The sequence below is a fragment of the Cornus florida genome, unplaced genomic scaffold (assembly GCF_030987335.1).
Source record: "Cornus florida cultivar Cherokee Brave unplaced genomic scaffold, ASM3098733v1 CherokeeBrave_3.0.0_Hap2_Chr08, whole genome shotgun sequence".
Lineage (NCBI taxonomy): Eukaryota > Viridiplantae > Streptophyta > Magnoliopsida > Cornales > Cornaceae > Cornus > Cornus florida.
This window is the reverse complement of record NW_026775578.1, coordinates 32,471,767-32,493,007: the sequence shown is the minus strand read 5'-3', so window position 1 is coordinate 32,493,007 and position 21,241 is coordinate 32,471,767. Positions and strand designations below refer to the sequence as shown.

The following is a 21,241-nucleotide window of genomic DNA, read 5'->3' as shown; positions in this document are numbered from 1 at the left end:
GAAATTAAAAAGAAATAATGGAACAAAACGAAAAGGGAAGGAGAGAAATAAGAAATCAAAAAGGGAAGAAAGGGAAAGGGAAAGTGAAGAAGCGGGGGCGCCAAATTTTGTATTTTTCAACTTATTTCAACTTTCCTTTTTCGTATTTTCTTTCTTTTTTTTCTTTTTTCTTTTTGGTTTACAGTTGGCACTTTAGCGTTAAGTTTACAGTGCCGTTAGTTGACTTTTTTGTTGTTTCAAGCCAAACACGGCATTAAGCAGTGCACTGCAGGGGATCGCAAGGTTAGGGACAGCAGGGGATTTGCGCCCGTACAAAGTAACATGAACTCTGTCAAAGAACTCCATGGTTCACTTTAGAGAATAACTAAATGTATGATTTTTTAATACTTGAAAAAATGGTCGTGGCTCTTTCAATTATTTTGCTAAACTTCGAATATTTTGTATATTGTCTAAAGTTAGCCCAAGCAACTAACCTTGGGATGGAACTCTTTAAATTAACATGTGACAGTGATTTTTAGGATGCTCTATTTTTTTGTTGTAGAATTTAACTTCAAAAAACAACATAGATAATATGTTGAATTGAGTTATATTTATGTGTGACATTAGTTAGTCGGCACTATGTGAATATTTTAATACGAGGGTGAAGGTGATGAGTGAGAAAATGGCTACTAATATCAAATTTTGCAAAGTTTTTTTCGATAATATAATAATAAGAAGGTGGTGAGTAAGCAAATGACAATTAATACCAAACTTTACTAAGTTGTTTTCGATAACACAATGGTTTGAAAGTAATGGATCTCTATCAAAGAACTACATGGTTCACTTTTACAAAATAACTAAATGTATGCATTTTTAATACTTGAAAAAAATAAAAAATAAAAAATAAAAAATGTTGCTACTCTTTTTCATTATTTTGGAAAACATCAAATATTTTGTTTGTTGTCTAAAGTTAGCCCAAGTGACTAACGTTGGGATGAAACTCTTTAAATTAACATGTGAAAGTAATTTTTAGGATGCTCTATTTTTTTGTAGTAAAATTTAACTTCAAATAACAACATCAATAATATATTAAATTGAGTTACATTTATGTGTGACATTAGTTATTCGGTATTATGTGAATACCTTGTTTTTAGGGTGAAGGTGGTGAGTGAGCAAATGGCAATTAATAAAAAAACTTTGCCAAGTTTTTTTCGATAACACAATGGTTTTAACGTAACAAGTTTCCAATCCAAATTATTTCCATTTGTACTAAATAAATTTTATCCTTTCCTATAAGAATCACTGTGATAAATCATCAATCTCGACAACGGTTGTTCTAAATGGAGAATATGAAATAATTTTGCAAACTTTCATCCGTATCATAGTACTTTTGCACAATTTTTAGTATGTTAATTACTTCACAATTCATTATATTTTGTGTTCTTATTATGCATCTTTAAGGATATCTTATAATTTTATTCCAATAGTTTTCACATGACATATCTCAATCATAAATTACATTTTCCCTTACCTACATGGATTAAAGAGATGAATCATTGATCTCGCTACATGGATTAAAGAGATGAATCATTGATCTCGACAATTCTAAATGAACAATAGCAAATGCTTTTACAAAATTTCACCAAAAATTTAATCCTTTCCCAAAAGAATCACCGCGATGAATTATCGATCTCGACAACGGTTGTTCTAATTGAATAATATGAATTGCTTTTACAAACTTTCGCTTCTATTATAGTATTTTTGGACAATTTTTAATATGTTACTTCACACATGTATTAGACAACAAACAAAATACTCGACGTTTTTCAAAATAATGAAAAGAGCGAAGGCCTTTATATTATTCCAAGTACTAAAAAAAAAAAATCATACATTTAGTTAGGGACAAGTGAACCATGAAGTTTATCGAAAAAGTTCATGTTACTTTCCTACTATTATGTTATCGAAAAAAACTTGTTAATTTGCTCACTCAACGCCTTCCCCTCCAAAACAAGGTATTCACATAATGCCGATTAACTAATGCCACACATAAATTTAACTCAATTTAACATATTATTTATCTTAAAGTGTTAACAATAAGGGGGTGAAAGAACAGAGAAAATCTTGGAATGTATTCAATCTTTGAATGTGACACCTTCCTTGTTGATTTCATAAAATACATATTTTCGACCCTTTGCTTCTAAATATTGCTAGAATACAATGAGTCACAATTTTGAACTCAATATATTGATTTTCATAAAATGTGTATTGTTTTTTAACCACAAAACCATGATGTTCGTAAAGTCATTATCCTCAACTTCAAACCCATGATTTTATTTTCAAGGTTAGTTGTTTGGGCTAACTTTAGATAATATACAAAATTCTACCTTTTTTTTCCCCTTGAATCTGGTGAGTTTTATTGATACAAAAAAAATACAGCAGAAAACAGAGCTAAGAAAAATTTTACAAAACATAAACTACCAATATTTTTAAAAAACTAACCAAAAGAATAAATACAACAGAATTAAGAAATTCAAAGCAACTCCATATCCTCAAGCCCCATACAGAGTGTGCTTCCAAATATTCATCAGTAGCTAGCAGACCTTGTTTGATCCTCATGTAATCTAAGATTTCTCTCCCTTCAGATATTCCAAATAATCACAGTACCATCTTGTGAACTTTACTCCACTTTGTGATTCTTTTGAATTAGTCACAAACCATGCAAATCCGCCTCAAGTTTTGCCAAACAATATGCCTAGAAAAAAGTTCGCCAACGCAAGTTGACACAACAAAGAAAGTGGAGAGGAAAAAAATTACTTTCATTTACTAAAAACTAACAATGTAAATAAAAATTATTAGCTTAATCTTATACTAATGAACGCTTGGACCACCTGCAAACACATATATCTATATCAATACATCTCTTTATATATTCGATATCCTCATTCCAAACATTCAATTACAATCCTAATAATCATTTACTCTAGACCCAAAATTAAAAATAGAAAACTAAAAAACTAGACACATTTTAAGCTCATGTCTGCTATATACAAACAATTGTACGACCTTTAAATGAGAAGGATGCCTAATTTATAGAATAAATTATTATCTGAGCTCAAGTCGTTATAAATAATAAATTGAACGATAAACAAGTGGAGGTACTCGATACAATTTAATGTGCTCTAAATAATCAAAATTAAATGCAGAAGAAATTCTTAAATTTCAATTTAAAAATAAGATCATAAATGAGATAGGGAATGTCATCCACACAATTAAATAAACTTTATAACTTCCACAAAGAAATTAAAATTATATACAAGAACAATGAAAAAATTAGTATTTTTCGCTCAATCTTATAGAACAACTCACTTAAACCATCAATAAATGAATTTACCCACATCCTTTGCCTTAAATTTTCAAAATCATTAATGTATACAATATTATTCATGTTAGAATATATTGTAATAGATTGTGCAAAAACTACAAATATTTTATGTTAAGTCTGACACCAAATAACAATTGGAACACCTAAAAATAAATTTACAGCATACCATTTAGGAAACCATTCACATAATTAAGCCCATAAATTCATTCACTCCAAGACATGAAAAGAAAGACTAAACCACTCCTTTTTAAATTGCAAAATGACGGAATAGCATTGTGTGTAACCAGCATAGAAGCTACTTGTACTTTAGGTCAGTATCAATTCCACACCGAATTCAACTCTAGTACCCAAATCTCTGCACTAATTCCACACCAAATTCAACTCTAGTACCCAAATCTCTGCACTAATTCCACACTGCCTTGAAATTGAAATTCCCATACTTCCATACCACAGAATCCTCCATCAAATGATCTCTGAATTTGGAAAGATATGCTAAAATCTCTACCGGCCGGGAGAGAAATTCCACTGACCATTTTACAATAAGTCTTCAATTATTGAATTTCTTTGTAAATCGGTACCTCTAAGCATTCAACACTACCCAAAAGTTTCCACAAAAGACCTTCCATGAAACCATGGATCATTAAAAATCCTAACATAATTAGGGAATATCAAAAATTACTCATGAAAATCAAGCCCAAAGCCCCAAACACGCATGAAAAATAAATTGTTAAAATTAGAAACATTGAAGACAACAATTGAGGAAAAAACGATTATCACTCCATCCCAAACCTTACCGTACAACAATCCATGGTCCAAATAAAACTGAAATATGTAACGAATTCGAAGCCAAACAATAGTAAAAAAATAAAAAATAAAAAAGCAATCAAGCAAAACCCAATTTCAATCATACTAAACCTATTCACACTTGCATAATAATCAATCAGAAGAACTTTAAAATTCAAAATTGACAGGTCCACTATTGAAAACCAATGATAAAATCATTTCAATCATACAAAACCTATTCATACTTGCATACTAATCAATGAAAAGAATTTTAAAATTCAAATTGACTGGTCCACTATTGAAAACCAACGATAAAATCCCAACCCCAATTTTTTTTCAATACCACTTAGCTACCAGAGAAATAGAGATCAGATAGATGGTTATATCGTCACCAGAGAGCTTATCTTTGGCGCTCAAACCCTACCGATGTGCGAATCTTCCTCTCTTATTCTTAGTATTTGACTATGCACATACACAATCTTTTTCGCACTAAGGTAGGCCACCGATATCGGAGACTTCATCTCTTCAATCAAGAGATGGAGCAACAAATGTATGGATGTGTGTGTATATATATAGCTAGCTAAGAAAACATAGAGGTTGAGTTTTAATTTTGCGGTGGAAGGATTTGCGCCCGTCCTACGTAATCCTATCTCTTTTACTAAATATTTATACATATGGTAACAAAACATCATGTAATTATACATATTATTGTTCGTATAATTTTATGTTTATGTTTATGTATATTTATAATAGTAATAAAAATTTTAACAGTAAAAGAAGTATGTTAAAATATTGTTTCATAATATGTTGTTTAAGTTGCCAAAATTATTATAAATAAAAATTATGGTTTAAGTACCAATATATGTCGTACACACATATCTCTGTAAGAATAAAATGGTAAAAAATAATATTTCCATTTCAATTCATTTTTTTGCATCCAAACATAAAAAGGTAATTCGTTTAATTAAAATTTTACTTCATTCCAAACACAAATGAAATTCCATTTTAATTCCAATCCAATTCCTTTTCCAATTTTAAATCCAAATCCTTCGGGATTTGGTTCCAAACAGAGCGAGATTGGCTTCCTCTCCTATATTATCTAGGGTTTCACGTGTCTTCTATTTAATTAAGGGTTTCTTTTGCTTTGTTCGTCAGATCGATCCCTCTATTTTATCACTCAATCCGTTTCTTCCTTTTGTTTTTGCTGAGTTAACAAATCTCAAGTTATCTCCATCGTGATGGAAGTCACATCAGGGAGGAAGAAGATCAAATTAACGACGACGGAGGCACCGCCGGTGCCGGTGGTGGTTGAGGAGGAGGATGTAAGGTCAGAAGTGTACGTCGTTGGCCAATTGGATTATTCTTCTGCGTACTCGGCCGCAATATTTAAGATAGAAATCGGGAGGAACGGAGAAGTAATTGGGGATCACACCAAGGCTAAAGATCGAATAGTTGATGTGTTTGATTGGGAGAAGTACCTTGATTTTGAATCTCCTCCTCCATGTTTTTCAAACGTGGCTTGCGACATGGTGGATCATAATATATATTTAGTTTGTACCCATTCTGGGCTGGGGAAGGGCCGCCGCAAAGACTCCTCCCAGGCTCCGCTTCATATATTCAATACTCTAACTCAACAACTCACCGGGTTGCCGGTGGATTCATCATCATCATCACCGCTTGCAGCAAAGCCATTCCCTTCAGCCATGGCCGCTGGTGGCAAACTTTATGTTTACGGACAACGTATGTTGACGTCAGTGAAGGTCCCACAACCGACACTTGAGTGCTTTAACTGCAAAACGTTAGAATGGGAATCTGCTTCATTCAATTCTGCTTCGTTACAATTTCAATTACAATTACCTCCTCAGGTTATGCGGTGGTTAACAATTTTCTGGTTATTTCGGTTGCAAATGCGAATGGTGGTTGTGCCGGTAATGAATTTCTCTACTGGAAATTCCCTGCTTCTACTTATTCATCAAGTAACAAGTGGGAGAAGTTGGTGGTGTCACAAGAGACAAAATACTACCCCTTCTCAGGAAAGGCTGAGTTTGTTGACGGTGTGATTTATTCTTATACAGAATGCGGCTTGGTTGCGTACCCAGTCGAATGGCCTCCTCGTTCTGAGGAGGAGGAGGAGGGTGTATTTGCTATATCTACTCCTCTGGCACTTGGATTTCCAGAGTTAACATCGCCGCCAGTGGGTCTGAGGTGGTACGGGGGTGACTCTGAATCTTCATTCTGATTTGCTTATATGGGAATCGGGAAAAGATTCTATGACAAGGGAAGAGATTTCTGTTCCAGATGAACAATATGTGGCCGTGTGTGTAGTTGAAGTTTCTGATGATTTCAGTTGTCTAACCACTCTTAGATCCACATTCTGCACTCTCAACATCAGCGGGCTCGTCAGTGAATTGTACCTCACTTCTTGTTTTGTGCCCTCCTCCTAAGTTCCTCTGCCCGCCCCCTTTTCCCAGTGTCTGTCTTCCCTAATGCCTCTTTATTAATTAGAGGATGTTGTGTTCTCTAATCCTGCTGCCTACTATGTATAAACAATTACAATTATTGTCACTTAATTTTAATTGCATTTTTTCATTTGGAAGTAACACCATGATTAGCCAGCCATCCATTCTCTGCAATTGCCACCATGGATTTCCATGCCCTCACCAATTTCCCTTAGACGCCGCACCAATTTCACTATTTCACCTGTATAAGCTTTCATTCCTCCACCGGATTACCTTTTGAAGCAGCATGATGCCATCTCTGTTTGTTCACTTGCACCACCACCGTTGTCACTTCCTGAATCTAGATGACCCGGTGCATGATTGAAATGAAAGTGAATTAGACCCAATACCCGAGTCCACAATGCGTAAGCTTCAAATAATTGTCATGCAATGCCCTACCATGTGAATGAAATGATGAGGTCACAAAAAATCATAGGTATTAAACTAATAACTTTGGGGTGCAACTCCTAAATATCTCATGTCAAAACGGAAGCCCGGCAAGACCTTGATCCTGTCCTACTATTCTAGTGAGTGAAATAACACGAACGAACTCAACATGTGAGTCAAGAAAATGATACAACTGAAGAATTGGTCTTATGGTCTCATTACATCAACTTAGTCCAAAACATTATTAAATACATATGCAGCCAAATATACTAGTCTCATATAAAATACAACTTAAATGCTATGCATAGCATGACAGTACATATCCTTGAGTGTGCATCCTCAATAACAACCCCTTTAACCTGAGTAGCCCAATAGGAAGTATGCTAGGTAAATACATTACATTCTTTTGGGCCTCACAAGAGTAGCCCGTGCCATTCGATGCAAAGGGACATGCTCCCTAACGCCTAGTTCCGAAATAGTCCTTAAGACATCATCCTAGGCTATCAATTGCACATAGACATGTTCATTTCATCTTGAGTAAGCATATATGTAGAAAATGAAATGTAAACAACACAAGCCACATATACACATGGATGCCAACTTGAAAACAAAACAAGGAATTGGATATATAAACGATAAACCAAGTCGCAACTACATATAGATGCCAACTTGAAAATAAGATTTGAAATCAACAAATGGGATAACTCGGAAACACACCTACATTCCCGGTGACATAGCCATGCTATGCGCCTAAAATAAATAGTTGTTCTCGGGTTACGAACCCGCCGGAAACCAACCAATTGGCCAATATAAAATGGGGAAACTCATGTTTCACCCACGAGTGCCGAGCCCTCGCATTCTCAAAGTACAACCCCGCGTAATTCCCAAAATCATCATCCAATTCCACAACATAATATGTACCAATATATAACCACATTGCACCTCATAAGCGCACATAAGAGATGTTATCCACACGAATCATGACCTAAGGTCCAAATACTATCATGCAATACTCATTAATGCAATGACATCAAATATAACGCATTTGATCATAAGAAATCCAAATGCTATCACACGTGCATTTTATCACATAATTAAAGTACAACCGCCTAACAACTTCATATTAGCACACATTTCCAAACCACCATATCATAAAGAGAGGTAAATAAATAGCCACATAAGCATTTCCATGAATTTATAACAATTCAATTGAGGTAAAACACACATACACAAGGGTAAACACCTTGGCTATCAATGATAATTACAATAATGAGTCCATAAAGCATGCTATACATGAATTTCAATTTAAAGAATCATTAGAATAATAATATCATGTAACTACAAAACTAAATACACCCTTTAATCCAACTCACACACACATATGCATGCACAACACAATCTAAACCCACAAAACGCAAAGGAATCATAGATTTAAATATGCAACACACCCCCTACCTTACTTCAGGGTGAAAACCCCAAATCCCTCCGAAATGAAAGTGCTCCAAATGCAAAGTCAAGGCCGTGGATTGAAGAGGATGGCGGAGAATGAGAAATCCTGTTGTGACTTTTTCCAAATCCCACCATAGCTCACACAAAATCTCCAAAGTGCTCCAATCTCGAAATAAAAGCAAGGGTTTTGAAGCCCTTGGTGTCCCCGACCTTTTTTCCTTCTATGGCAAGTGAAATCAAGCTCTAGGAAAATAGTGTTAATGGAGTTTTGGTGAGAGAGGGAAGAAAAAGTGTAGAGAGAAAAAGTAGATATGCCAAAAAGTGATCCACAACACACATGCATGTACACACACTAACACACACAAGTTTTGCACACTCTCCAGCACACAATAATGGTTAACAAATCAAAGTGGGATCCACCTTTAAGTAAATGCAACAAAAACACCCAATGATAAAATAAATACACCCATGTGAATGCAATGCCCCATAAATGTCGTGAATGATAAATGCGACGCTAATGGAACAAATGAAAAGTGTCAGGAAAATTCCCGAGCACTTGACCGAACCGGGGCCCACACGGCCCAAACACCAAAATGAATGGAAATATAAAATTGGAAAAATGGAAAAAGAAAACCGGTCCTCACAACCATGGATATCCATCAGGCCACTGGGTTGAACAGTTTTCCTTCAATCTGTGTACTCGACTGAAGTGCCAGATTTCTGGGACAAATATATTTGACCGTGTCAGAGATCCTATCTTCCTTTGTGCCACCATTAAATGTTTAACAAACTGGAGCAAGCTTCTTTGTAATCGAGACCACCATTACCCTACAACATCATGAAAATGGATCATAATCAGCATAAAGAGAAGGTCATGGCTTAAATGATCCTAGCTTCTAAAATTTTCTTGTCTTGATATTTGTCATGTAGGCTTAGGGGGAAAAAAAAAGACATTTGTCATGTATGAACTACCATGCATAGAAAAACTACATATTCTAAGGAGGTCTACTTTTAATAGAGTTGGGTTCTTAAAAAAGCACCGCTCTTGGAGTAACAGATGCTTAAATCTGCAACAACATCAGAAAAACACCATTTAATGAATCATGCATATTGCCATAACATAGTTGCCGTTTCTTTCCTTCTATTTGGTTGGAGATCATAAAGAGAATATTTTAAACTTAGTATGAGGTTCGTATTATCTGGACAGATGGCATGTCCTTATTCATACGTTTTAGAAAACACAAAGTTTGAAGCCCTAAGTGAAGTGTGCATGGACAGAGACTATTTCATAAAAATTTCTTTTTCAATGCATATTTTTCATACAACCAGTTCGCTACACAAGATGGTGGAGTCCACTATCTCCTTGTGAGAGAATCGGCTTATGCCAACTTGGCTTGTTTAGATCTTAAAAGAAAGGTCAAGAAACCAAGTATGAATCAAAAGATGCATCTAACTGTGCAGATGGATGTACTAAATTAGAACCACCATGAGGAGGTCAGACAGGAGAGAGAAATATTGGCACAAATGAACAACAAAGAATAGTACCACATACAGGATAAAAACAAAAAAAAAAAAAAAAAATAAAACCAAAACCAATTATATTTGACTGAATTTAGGAAGGTTAACAAGTGATTATACATATAATCTAAGAAAAACTTTTAAATGTGCTGCAACTAAATTGGTGCAATACCTTATTGGGGAAACTAAATTGCTGCAAGCCAACCAAGAAGAAATTGAAATCCCACAAATTCTACCACCTAATCTAGAATGGGAGTGTAAAATCCTTGCAACAAAAGCAGGTTGAAGCTACCACAAAGATAAAATCATAAATGGAAGCAAAGAAACAGAGATGGACCAAGTAAAATTGTTGATTATTGGGTTCGAGTATATGAAACTTACAGGGACACGTTGTTTCAAGCAATTATAAACTGTGGAAACAATGGGCTCGTTCTCAGCGGCTAAACAAGACCGAGGCTTATAAGTTTGAAACCTTTTCGTTTCGCCGAATTTGACATTTCAACCTTCTCCAGACCCTGTTTAGAGGCTGGGAAAACAAGAAAATTAGCCTGTCTTCAATTCTCTATGAGTTTAATTCACATAATACAGTAAACATTCCTGATTAAATGGAAAAAGCTGGGATGAGAAGAAAAAGGGGTTAATAATTACCTATATACAACCATATTACAAAAAATCACATCATGTGGACTCCACCAAAGAGAAATTTGGTGGGGTAAGTTTGGAAATCTATTCACTGCCAATGCAATAAATTAATATCGAAGGCCAAACTCTTAAAAAGCCAGAATTTCAAAGGTGGACATCTAAAGTGGGACAGAGAGAGTAACAAAATTAGTTCCAGAACCCAAAAATATACATAAAAAATTAACAAAGAAAAAAAGTCCTTAAACAGTTGTAGTCCCATAGAATGACCACAACAAAAAACACCCACAAGATATGTTGTGTTCCAGAATGCACCCTGGGGGTGCTGTTTCTTGTAGTATATAAGTGCTTTTACCATAATTGATTTCAAAAAGAAAACAATCACTTCAGCGCATAACACAGCACCACCTAGAGAGCAACACCCTCATTATAATCACTTCAATCACCATCATATCCACCAATTGCCCACTCTTTGCGCTTACACTAGCAGCATCACCATTACTACCACCGACTTCTAAAATAGACATTATACGCACAAAAAAATGCAACTTGCTCAAAACACCAAACACCTGCCACCTCCACCACTGTTGGTGCTAGCAGTTACCATCACCACCAGCGCCCACACCATACTGCCATTACAACTTCGTTGCCACCACTGCTAGCCACTAACAGGATAACCAAATTTGCCACTATGGTTATATAATGTGTTCACATGTTGCTTTCAATTGAATGTCACTGTCATGCCCCAAAAATTCTAACACAAAAACCCTTGTCTTATACTAAAATTTGGTACGTGACTCACATCATACATCCATCAAAATCCATGATTAAATCAATAAGAATACATTTTATTTAAAAATCCATCAATCCAAAGGAAATCTATTACATCCCCAACTAATTAAAATTCCACCAACTAAGTGAATCTTATTACAAAGTGTTTGCTAAGAAACAATAATAAAACCAAAATGTGGAAAATCGGGAAAATCTCCATCTCCCATTAAGCCTCCTTTGCAAGCTAAATCCATGTGCACCTGAAAGTGATAAAGGGGTGAGCTCACAAGCTCAACAAGAAATTGCTAAACACTATCATCGTTCAACAAGTCAATCCTTACTTATAATCCGTATAAATATACATATATAAGTGACCACGAAATATCTACAAATCATCGTCATTCTATAACATTAACTCAAACTGTGAACTTGTAACCCATCTAGAATTTAAATTACTAAAAATTCCACTTACCTCACATGATCCCCTGGCTCCCCTCAACCAGTTGGCGTTCTAATGCCATTACCTCACATGAGCCCCTGGCTCCACTCCAAATAAATGGTGTGAATTGCATAGTCCCTGACTACCAAATACACACGTGGCTGGGTTGTATGTCTACTCGCCTAAATGGTCCCTGATCACGTCTACATACTAAGGACACCCTTAGCCCAATGACCATAACAAAAGAGTAATTCACTCCCGTAGATAGCCCCTGACTGCACTCAACAAACTCATCATTGGGTAAGTCCCATACTACTGCTCCAACTAGTTTAATCACTTCAATTAAACACTAAATATATTTAATAATTCCTTCTCATAATATCATGAGTTTATCAAACACATTAATTAATAATTAATTAATTAATTAATTAATACCAACTCATGGTCCTAATTACAATAAATTGCAAACCTATACTCTGAATTTCAACCTCAATATCATTCAAATTGTTCTGCCATTAACTGTACTCGTCTTCCTCAATACCGATTCATATCCTATTATGCCAAAACTGATTCTTCACCATTTCGTACCCAATTGACCAAACATACAATATATATATATATATATAACTCTGTTTTGTAGTCTATACACACATAAGTGACCCCAAATCCACCCTCTGTAACGAAACTAACACAAAAGACGAAAATCATATAAACACTCCTGTGACGCGCACAAAGAATTGATCACATGGTCCTCTAGTGGGTCCGCCACCATCATTACCCATATTTCCATCTCTCCCATTTATCTAACAATCAACAACCTCATTTACATGCAAGAAATTTTGGCAAAGACTCCCTAATGATCCAACACCATCATTACTAGCAATTATCTCAATAACAGGTCACATGTATTTCCTATACCTTTTTCTACACTTACTGACCTCTGTAATCATTACATATATTTAACAAAAAAAATGCACCTATACCCAGAATAGAATGATTAGTTCACCCATGTAAAAAATCTGTCATGTGATTAATATATATATATATATATCCAGTCAACCTTCAACTATAACACATAGACAATGATCAGATTTCATTAATCACTATATTATATAATTACACCAGATCGTTAATTCATATCATCAAAAATAATGCTTTATCATTCAGATTCTCGCCTAACATGAATACATGAACATTAAGTAGTCCACCAACTAGTCCTCTTACCATACTTCATAAATCATACTAGTAACACCACCCCTCTTTACAGGAAAATCCATAATAAAGAAACTATCTATTTTTTTATATATAAGATCTAGACTGCAGATGAAACAAATAGCAACTTTGAAATTTAAGAAAAGTCACTTCCAGATTCAAGACTTATATATACAATTCCTACTACTCTAAAGAAAATAAAACATCATGAGTGCTATAATTAATTCATAGATAATCATCTTACTATTAATCACATAATTATATACAGGATATAAGCAAGAATTAACTTGCCTGAAAATGGAATCTGCTTAAGCTTCTTCGTTGCTTTGAATGATCATGTAGACTTCACATAATAGTATCGTCGGTAATGAAATGCCGATACACCAAGTCTAGATATATAACTAGTAGTTGAGTTCCATAAGGACTCTTTTAAAAATCAAACTAAACTGATAGCCTTATATTTGTCTTAAAATTATACGATAAACCTCATATCCCTCATAATTCCACATAGATATAAAATATATAGATAAAAACATGAATTCATAAATAAATAAATATATATACAATGTATATCTGGGGTGTTACAGTCACTTTTACATGGCAAAAGGCAAAAGAGCAAACAAAGTACTTGTTTCTCAAAGATTCTTTGTATAATCATCGCAACATCCTCTCTCCACCGTTTGAATACATCCAATACGTATAGAGGCATCACCATGCAACACCAAGATGAACACATAAAGCAGCGATCACAACTCACCAGCCAAGTTACAATGTAACAGAAGATGATTCATCAACAAATCTTCACCCTAACACATTCAAACACTTGTTAAGAAAAACACTTCATTTCTTACTGATTATCCGCCATTAATATCCATTAGAGATTTCAAATGAATGATGAGATTCATAAAGCCCAAAGGAGCTCCCAAAACTTCCATATGTTTGAAATAATTTTTTAAGAATCATATAAATATATATTGGCAAGCGCGGGTTAAAAAAAAAAAAAGGTAAGAAGCCCCAATTTATGATAAGGTAGGTCAAGTTTTTCAATATATCTTCGCCAACACATAAGAATGGTAAGCTACATAAAACTTCACCCTGTCCCATCTTACATGTCCAACTACATATGGCACATTTGCCAAAGGAGATGAACTATAAATGAATATCTCAAAGCAAGTAAGTCCTCTTTCAAGTGGACTCCTATTTAAATTTCCCTTTTAATATCTTTAACTTATTTCACCTTTTAGGTTAACTAATAATCTCATAATTTTAACTATTATTTTCAAAGTCGCCAGAAAAGAACTCCATTAATTGTATAAAATATTGTCTCTCTAATTTTTGAGGCAAAGTGAAAGTGATAATTTAGTACTATTACTTAGATTCTACAAAATAGTTGATTTTCATATTTTGTATTTTTGTATAGTTTTTCATATTTTGTATTTTTGTATATATATATATTTTTTCAAAGACATAAGTATTAGATATCAGTTGCTTCCACTCGTTCTCAAGATTAAAATTGATATATGAATCTACTCTCCCAAGAACTTCATTTCTACCTCTCACACTCTTTCTATTTTTTCTCCCATACCCAAATCTTTTGCAAAGTACTTTAATGGGTCCAAAGTTTTCATTGAACCCTTGTTTTCTTATGATAAGTTTCTTGGAAAAAAGAATGGTATTTATAGCTATCTTTGTACATTTCTCTCATCTACACTAACAATTTTCCAACTTATATACACACACACAGATATATATATATATATATATATATTCGGAAGGTAAACTCATATATTCCAAAGCTAGAACAAGTATAAAAGGATTAAACCTACTGAAGATAACACAAGTTTGGCTACAAACTTCAATTAAGTTAAACTAGATTGCATATATGCAAGTCTATTAGTGCAGATGAATGCGCTGCAAAAATTATGCCCAAGAAACCATTTGACAAAAACCAGGAACAAAGATATGATGTAACACAAGTATGGGCAACAAACTTCAATGAACTTGCACAAACTAGATTACTGATATGCAGGTATGACAAACAGATGAGTGCTCACCCATAAATTATGTGAACTAAACTTCACAAAAACTAGTAAAGTTACATAAAAGTCAGCCTAAACCATGGGCTACCTTCTTCTGAGTAAAATGAAAAGGTGCTCACAAGGACTACATTAGATACATGCATTCTTTAGATGTCTACAGGCTGATCTAAATGTAAAAGGTACGAAACACATGTTTGAAGTCAGTTCGCCATACTGAGATGAAAAATATATAAAATAATTGGAATAAGTTGCAAATGTAGAGTACTCCAGTCCATAAATGTCTCAACTATCACAACATCTGTGGCTTCTGCTGGTGTCTAGAAAAGATTTTGACTGAACTTGAACCATTATTGAGTAAATAAGCTTAGAGAAAAGTATTAGTTTAGCTTTGATTCTTACATGGAAGAACTGCATTATCCTTTGGTCAACAAGAGGATCTGAACTAGATGACCCACCTCATACTCGGGCGTTCCTCCTAAGATTAGCTGGCCCAGTGCATGAAGATCCAGCCTCATCTTGGGGTTTCCTACCAGGTCCTTTTCTTGTCTGTGAGAAGTGAGAACTCATCTTCAATCTGTTTTGAGAGTATGAAATACCCTCTTAGCCAGCTCATGTACAGCACAGGCCTGAAAGTCACAAGATTTTCATTCAACTAAAAGAGAGAACTGAATATTCTTTTTTGTACACCAAAAACTTTAAAGATAATTTTCTTAATCACTCGACTTTAAAGAAGACGGTCGTGGATGAATTAATAGCATTGCATTGGTGAATGTTAGAAATACATCATTCTGTGTAATAATTCAGAGAATAATTGATTAGTTAGAAATATATAACATTCCAGAACTGAATAAGGTGAAAAATTACGAGTTTGCAATAGGTGGATCTCTATCTATCTATCTATCTATACGTGTGTGTGTGTGTGTGTGTGTGTGTGTGTGTACATGTTCACATTTTAAAGTTCACAAATCTACACCAACCAAGCTCAATACCGTACCACTAGGACAATGTATTGAGAATAAAATTCATGGAAGGTTAACCATCTTGGCCATTCATGCTATTGATAGTGGAGAGTAATATGGAACAGGAAAAAGGAAAGGAGAAAACAATTGTTCATAAGGAAGCGAACCTCAAATTGTTCCAAGCTAGTATACATTCCTTCCTGATGTTTAGCCATCATGGTGCCAAAATCCATTGGCTCTTCAATAATATCACAGTAGCCCTCTGTGAGTTGTACGCAGCGAAATATTTTAGAAAGTTTTGAATATTTTTAAAACAGATCTGTTTCTTTTCCAACTCTACTTATTTAAGCAATTAAACAATTAATATCATGCAAGATAAAATAAAGCAAATTAAAAAGTTAGAGATGACACCAGGATTTTAGCGAGGAAACCCCAGTTGATAAAATACGTCAATTGTTTGCACGGGAAAAACCTCGTGGACTATGCAGTCCAAAGTAAACCAATCCACTATGTTCAAAGTACATTGAACTTTGACTCTGGCTCACACCCAATCGTTCTACTAAATACCAATAGCTGACAATCCTCTGGCTTTGCGACGTCCCGTCCAACAGTAATTGACCTCAGGCTTATGCTTGATCTTTGTAGAAGAGTAGCAGGTAGATCAGACAACACTCCACGAATGCTCCAACCCTTTCAAAGTGTGATCACTTTTACTTCTATTCTTCAACTTCTGAATTCGATGTAGAAGTAGATCTACTTTTCTCTGATCGATGTAGATACAACTGTATGATCACGATCAGAATTTTGAACAACACAACTCTAAACTCACTATGTGTTTATGTGTATGTTCTAAAAAGATGACAGAGAAATCTCTTGGATTTTCTGCAAAAATAATCTTCCTAAGGCTTTTATGAATGATGATTTGATATTGCAAAAGCTGCCTCTAAACCTAGATGAACAACAAGGTTTATATAGAATTTAGAATGACCTAATCCCTTTGAAAATATGAAAAATTTCGTGCATAGGATTTGGCAAAGAAATCTGGAAAAGGAAACTAAAGTTGGACTGTGAACAGGACTTCTTGAACCGGTTCAATGGGGCTGAACCGGTTCAAGATTGGCAGATAAAATTCGAAGGCCAATCTTGAAACCTTGAACCGGTTCAATGACGTTGAACCAGTTCAAGTCTAGCAGACTTGAAATCTTTGGTTCACTAAGGCTGAAAACACTATATGGTAAGTTTTGAAAGAAACACCAAGTGTAAAAAGTGTCCTAACCTTTTTAGATTCCTTTCTAATGTGTTGACCTTACCCTTTTTCAAATGATCTCAGTCATGATAACTTTGAACAACTTTCCAGTTCCTCAGTCGCTATCAATCTCGATATAGTAACTTGAATTACAACTCAACTAGGACTTTGTTTTGTTTACGATAATTGCCAATTAAAAAATAATATCTCACACCCTCCACCTAGTAAAGCAAGAAACTCACCAGAATTGAAGATTAGAGAAGAAATTCAGGATTGAATTTATAGAATCCGAAAACAAATACTGACCTCTTCTCCATCAACTGGCTAAGCAAATATTTCATGTGTGTATCTCCTATAATTTGGGACAAATAAATAAGATACCATTTGTCAAAAAAAAATCTGTATAATTGAATCTATTTTTCCTTCAAAATCTCAAGGGCTGCAATAAACTCTTCCTTTAAAAAGGAAAAATAAAATAAAATTAAAGAATGTAACAAAAGCCTGATAAGTGGGCCAAAGACGGTCATTAATAAGAAAGGGTCACCTTTGCAGTATATCAAGGATAAACTCAAGTAGATCTTTCCCGGGAATCTGTTTTACAGATCGCGAAATTGCTGAATTATATCATATATAAACAACAATTAAATTACTATTGCAGCACATAACTGGTGATCAGAATTTCAATCCATAAAATAATTATTTTGATCAAATTAACAGTCTCACTGCCACTAGCATGACTATCTTCATGTTTTAGGCTTTCACTATCCTGCATGTAATTAAACATGAGATCAAGAAAATGCAAATAGAAAAAATAAAAAATGTAGGAATAGATCCTCAAAATCATTACACAAGTGACCAAGCAAATCCTGAGCTCATTACAAGAATACTAATCTTATCTCAGGCAACGAAAGATCTATAAGAACACTTCTAGCAAAGCCATGCTTAAGGACACGTGTGATAATCAAGCCTAGAATAATCAGTATAACCAGGCTGATTTCTGCTGCCGCAAATTATTGCAAAAGGTTGACAAAAAATGTGCAATATTGTTCGTGGTGAAAAATATTGGAGGATCTATCAAGCCTGGGATCGTCACCCTCAAAACCAAAAGAGGACAAAAGATCCCAAGTGACTCCCAGTGAGAGCTTTGCAAGTAGCAATATATGGAGGTTGGCACACCGTCAATAGATAGCAACATATGATCCAATAGAAGCCCCATCCATGGAGACCATCTTATCCACTTTCGCAGCTTCGGGCAACCTTGGTGGCAGGCCTTGTTTAGGAAGAGGATGCAGGTCACAAAGGCAGATGCACACTAGCACATTAGCCTTCAGAGCAAAAGCACCCCTAAGAGGCATATCAAACATGATCCCATTCGATCGGGCAAGCACACCGCACACAAGGGAAACCATTCCCAATAGTCAAATACTACCATAGCCCCATTAGTAAGTAAAGTGAGTAAGAGGATATGCATGTCTTAAGCATACGTATATGAGCCTGGTTGCTATCAATATTCCTTGGGGACTACTAACTACGCAGAGGCCATTTAGGGCTACACCCCCTTCTTTCTCAGGTATACCCTGCATGCCAGGGAGAAGCCCCCATCCAAAAAGCAAGCAGAGGATCCTCCCCGGAAAGGAGCCAGACCCAACCATTTGTTCACCAAGCAAGCAAGGAATGAGATTGGTAACTGACAGAGCAGAAGGGAAGCCGGTCTTCAAACGAACTAACTGAGAAATTGTTAAGAAAGCCTCCATAAGTTCCTGGGCGACTCTTCCTTGGCAAAGAACAAAACGATAAGTGAACTCTTATCTTGGGTCCATGCTATCTCATTCATGCCCAATGCCTGTGATTTTCCATATTGGATGCATTTCATACTTATACTGCTTAGCATGTTCACATCCTATCACTTGCATAGATTCATGTCATTTATCTGTTTTGTCTATCTTACTTGACATACATGATTCTATTTTGTGCTTTAAACTCTTTATTCTGACACTGACTTCCAATGCAAGTTTTTCTTTTTCTTTTTGCAGAATATGACTCGATATAAGACAGTTGCCAAAAGGTAACACGGGCCACAGAGACGAGTCCAGTCTCGCACAGAGGAGCCAGCAGAGCCCTCACATACACAGGAGCCAGCTGAGCCCACATAGTCTCCCCATTCTGATACCAGAGCACATTCATCTGCGACTGGGTAATGAACCTAGAAGCTATTATTATCTGATGATTATGCAACAAATTTCCCCAGAAAAAAAAAAAAAAAAAAAAAAAACGAATCAGTTTCAACCTAATGATGAAAGAAACCTTACACTGATCAATACTGGAAAATAGTGACAATTATGCATTTTTTTTTTTTTTTTTTTTTATATATAACACGATAGTGACCAAATACAAATCACACTTAAAGAATACAAGAATAGCGCATTCTTTTTGGTAAATAAAAAAGAAAATTATAAACTCCTTTGGGGGATAAGAGTAACCTCTAAACTGCGTTGTGTCTCACCTCCTCCTTTAGCCAAGGACTCAGCCTTCTAGTTGCTGATCCAAATGTCCATCTGAATTCCATTTCCAGAAATCTGGACTGATAAAATAATAATAATAATAATAAATGAGATGAACATACCAGAAAGATGGTTACTTTGACCACGACAAATTTAAAATCCTAAATTAGTCATTTTTTATCTTGAACTGCAAGTGTGAATGAATTTATTCTAGAAAAAATCGTTTTGCATATTACTTCAAGAATTACATCAGAATGCAGAGACATCTATGGTGCACGAGCAATGAAGAAAATTCTGATCTTTAAAAAAAGCAGTCCTATGTGCAACTTGACTTTCACGTTGGAAAGATACTGCAGCCCATAATCCAAATTCCTGGAAAACCAATGTCTTCCATGATTCCAATTCAATGACCAAACTCAAATTTATCTCGAGACAAAATAAATGAAACAATCCAGTCAGTATCTTACATGACCTAACCATGCAAATAATCTCCAATATGTGATTTGATTTCCATCCAAGAGAAATACCCAAACAATGTGTAGGAAGACAATGTGACCTGCAACTCCAACAACACAATCAGCCTAATATTTGTAATGCGACAAGGATCATTACTTAGGGCAGTTCCCATTAATCGAGGGTGCTGGGATGGGAAGATCGTATACAGAACCAATGTTCAACATTTACACAAAGTGACTGTTCTCAAGATTCGAACCTGCATTATCATGGGTTGTCAAGCATTTTACCACTGCATCAAGCAACAACTTGTAAGATTTAACATGAGATTAGAAACAAGAGGAAAAATTTTTGTTGGTTATTCTATTTTTAATAAAAGAGTTTTCATATGCAATACTGTACTTTCAGGACTTCAACATAAATATTATAAAGAAAAAGTAAAACCACTCTCCCTGATTCCTTCTGTCATTTTCAACTTATTTTCCCTACTCTTGAATTTCTTGCAATCTAGCTCTCTTCCATCTTGCTTGTCTGTCCGCCTCTCCATGTTAACAACCATCTACACTAAAAGCTTAAGCTATTAGAGAGGGTGTAATTTCAATATTTAAATCCTCTAGCACGCCCCCTCGCGTGTGGCCTTCTTTTGGTCCAACATGTGTTTTCAATTTTAATTATCAGGGTGATGGTGAGTTTGAACTACCTTTGGCTTTGATACTATGTTAACAAGAAGCTACTCTAAAAACTTAAGCTACTAGAGAAAGTGTAATTTTAATATTTAAATCCTCTAACACTAGATGAGGTCACACATAAGAGAGGATGTGAAAACCTATATATGCATAGTCGGCCATTTCTAAACCACTACTTCTATGGTCATTTTTTGAAGATAACTAGAGTGTCCTAGAGTTTGAACTTCTATTAATTTATTTTTGGTTCCACATGACTATGACAAAATGAGGACACGTTAGGGAAACGCGTTTGGACACTTT

The 21,241-nt window shown here is 35.0% G+C and overlaps 1 long non-coding RNA gene across 1 annotated transcript; it reads right to left on the bottom strand.

Annotated features, from left to right (window-relative positions):
- Window positions 1-2,350: 2,350 nt before the first annotated feature.
- Window positions 2,351-4,820, bottom strand: LOC132271165 (uncharacterized). Its single transcript, XR_009469657.1, has 2 exons — window positions 4,537-4,820; window positions 2,351-2,731 (listed from the first exon to the last, which is right to left on the bottom strand). It is a non-coding gene; the product is annotated as an uncharacterized LOC132271165 (long non-coding RNA).
- Window positions 4,821-21,241: the final 16,421 nt, after the last annotated feature.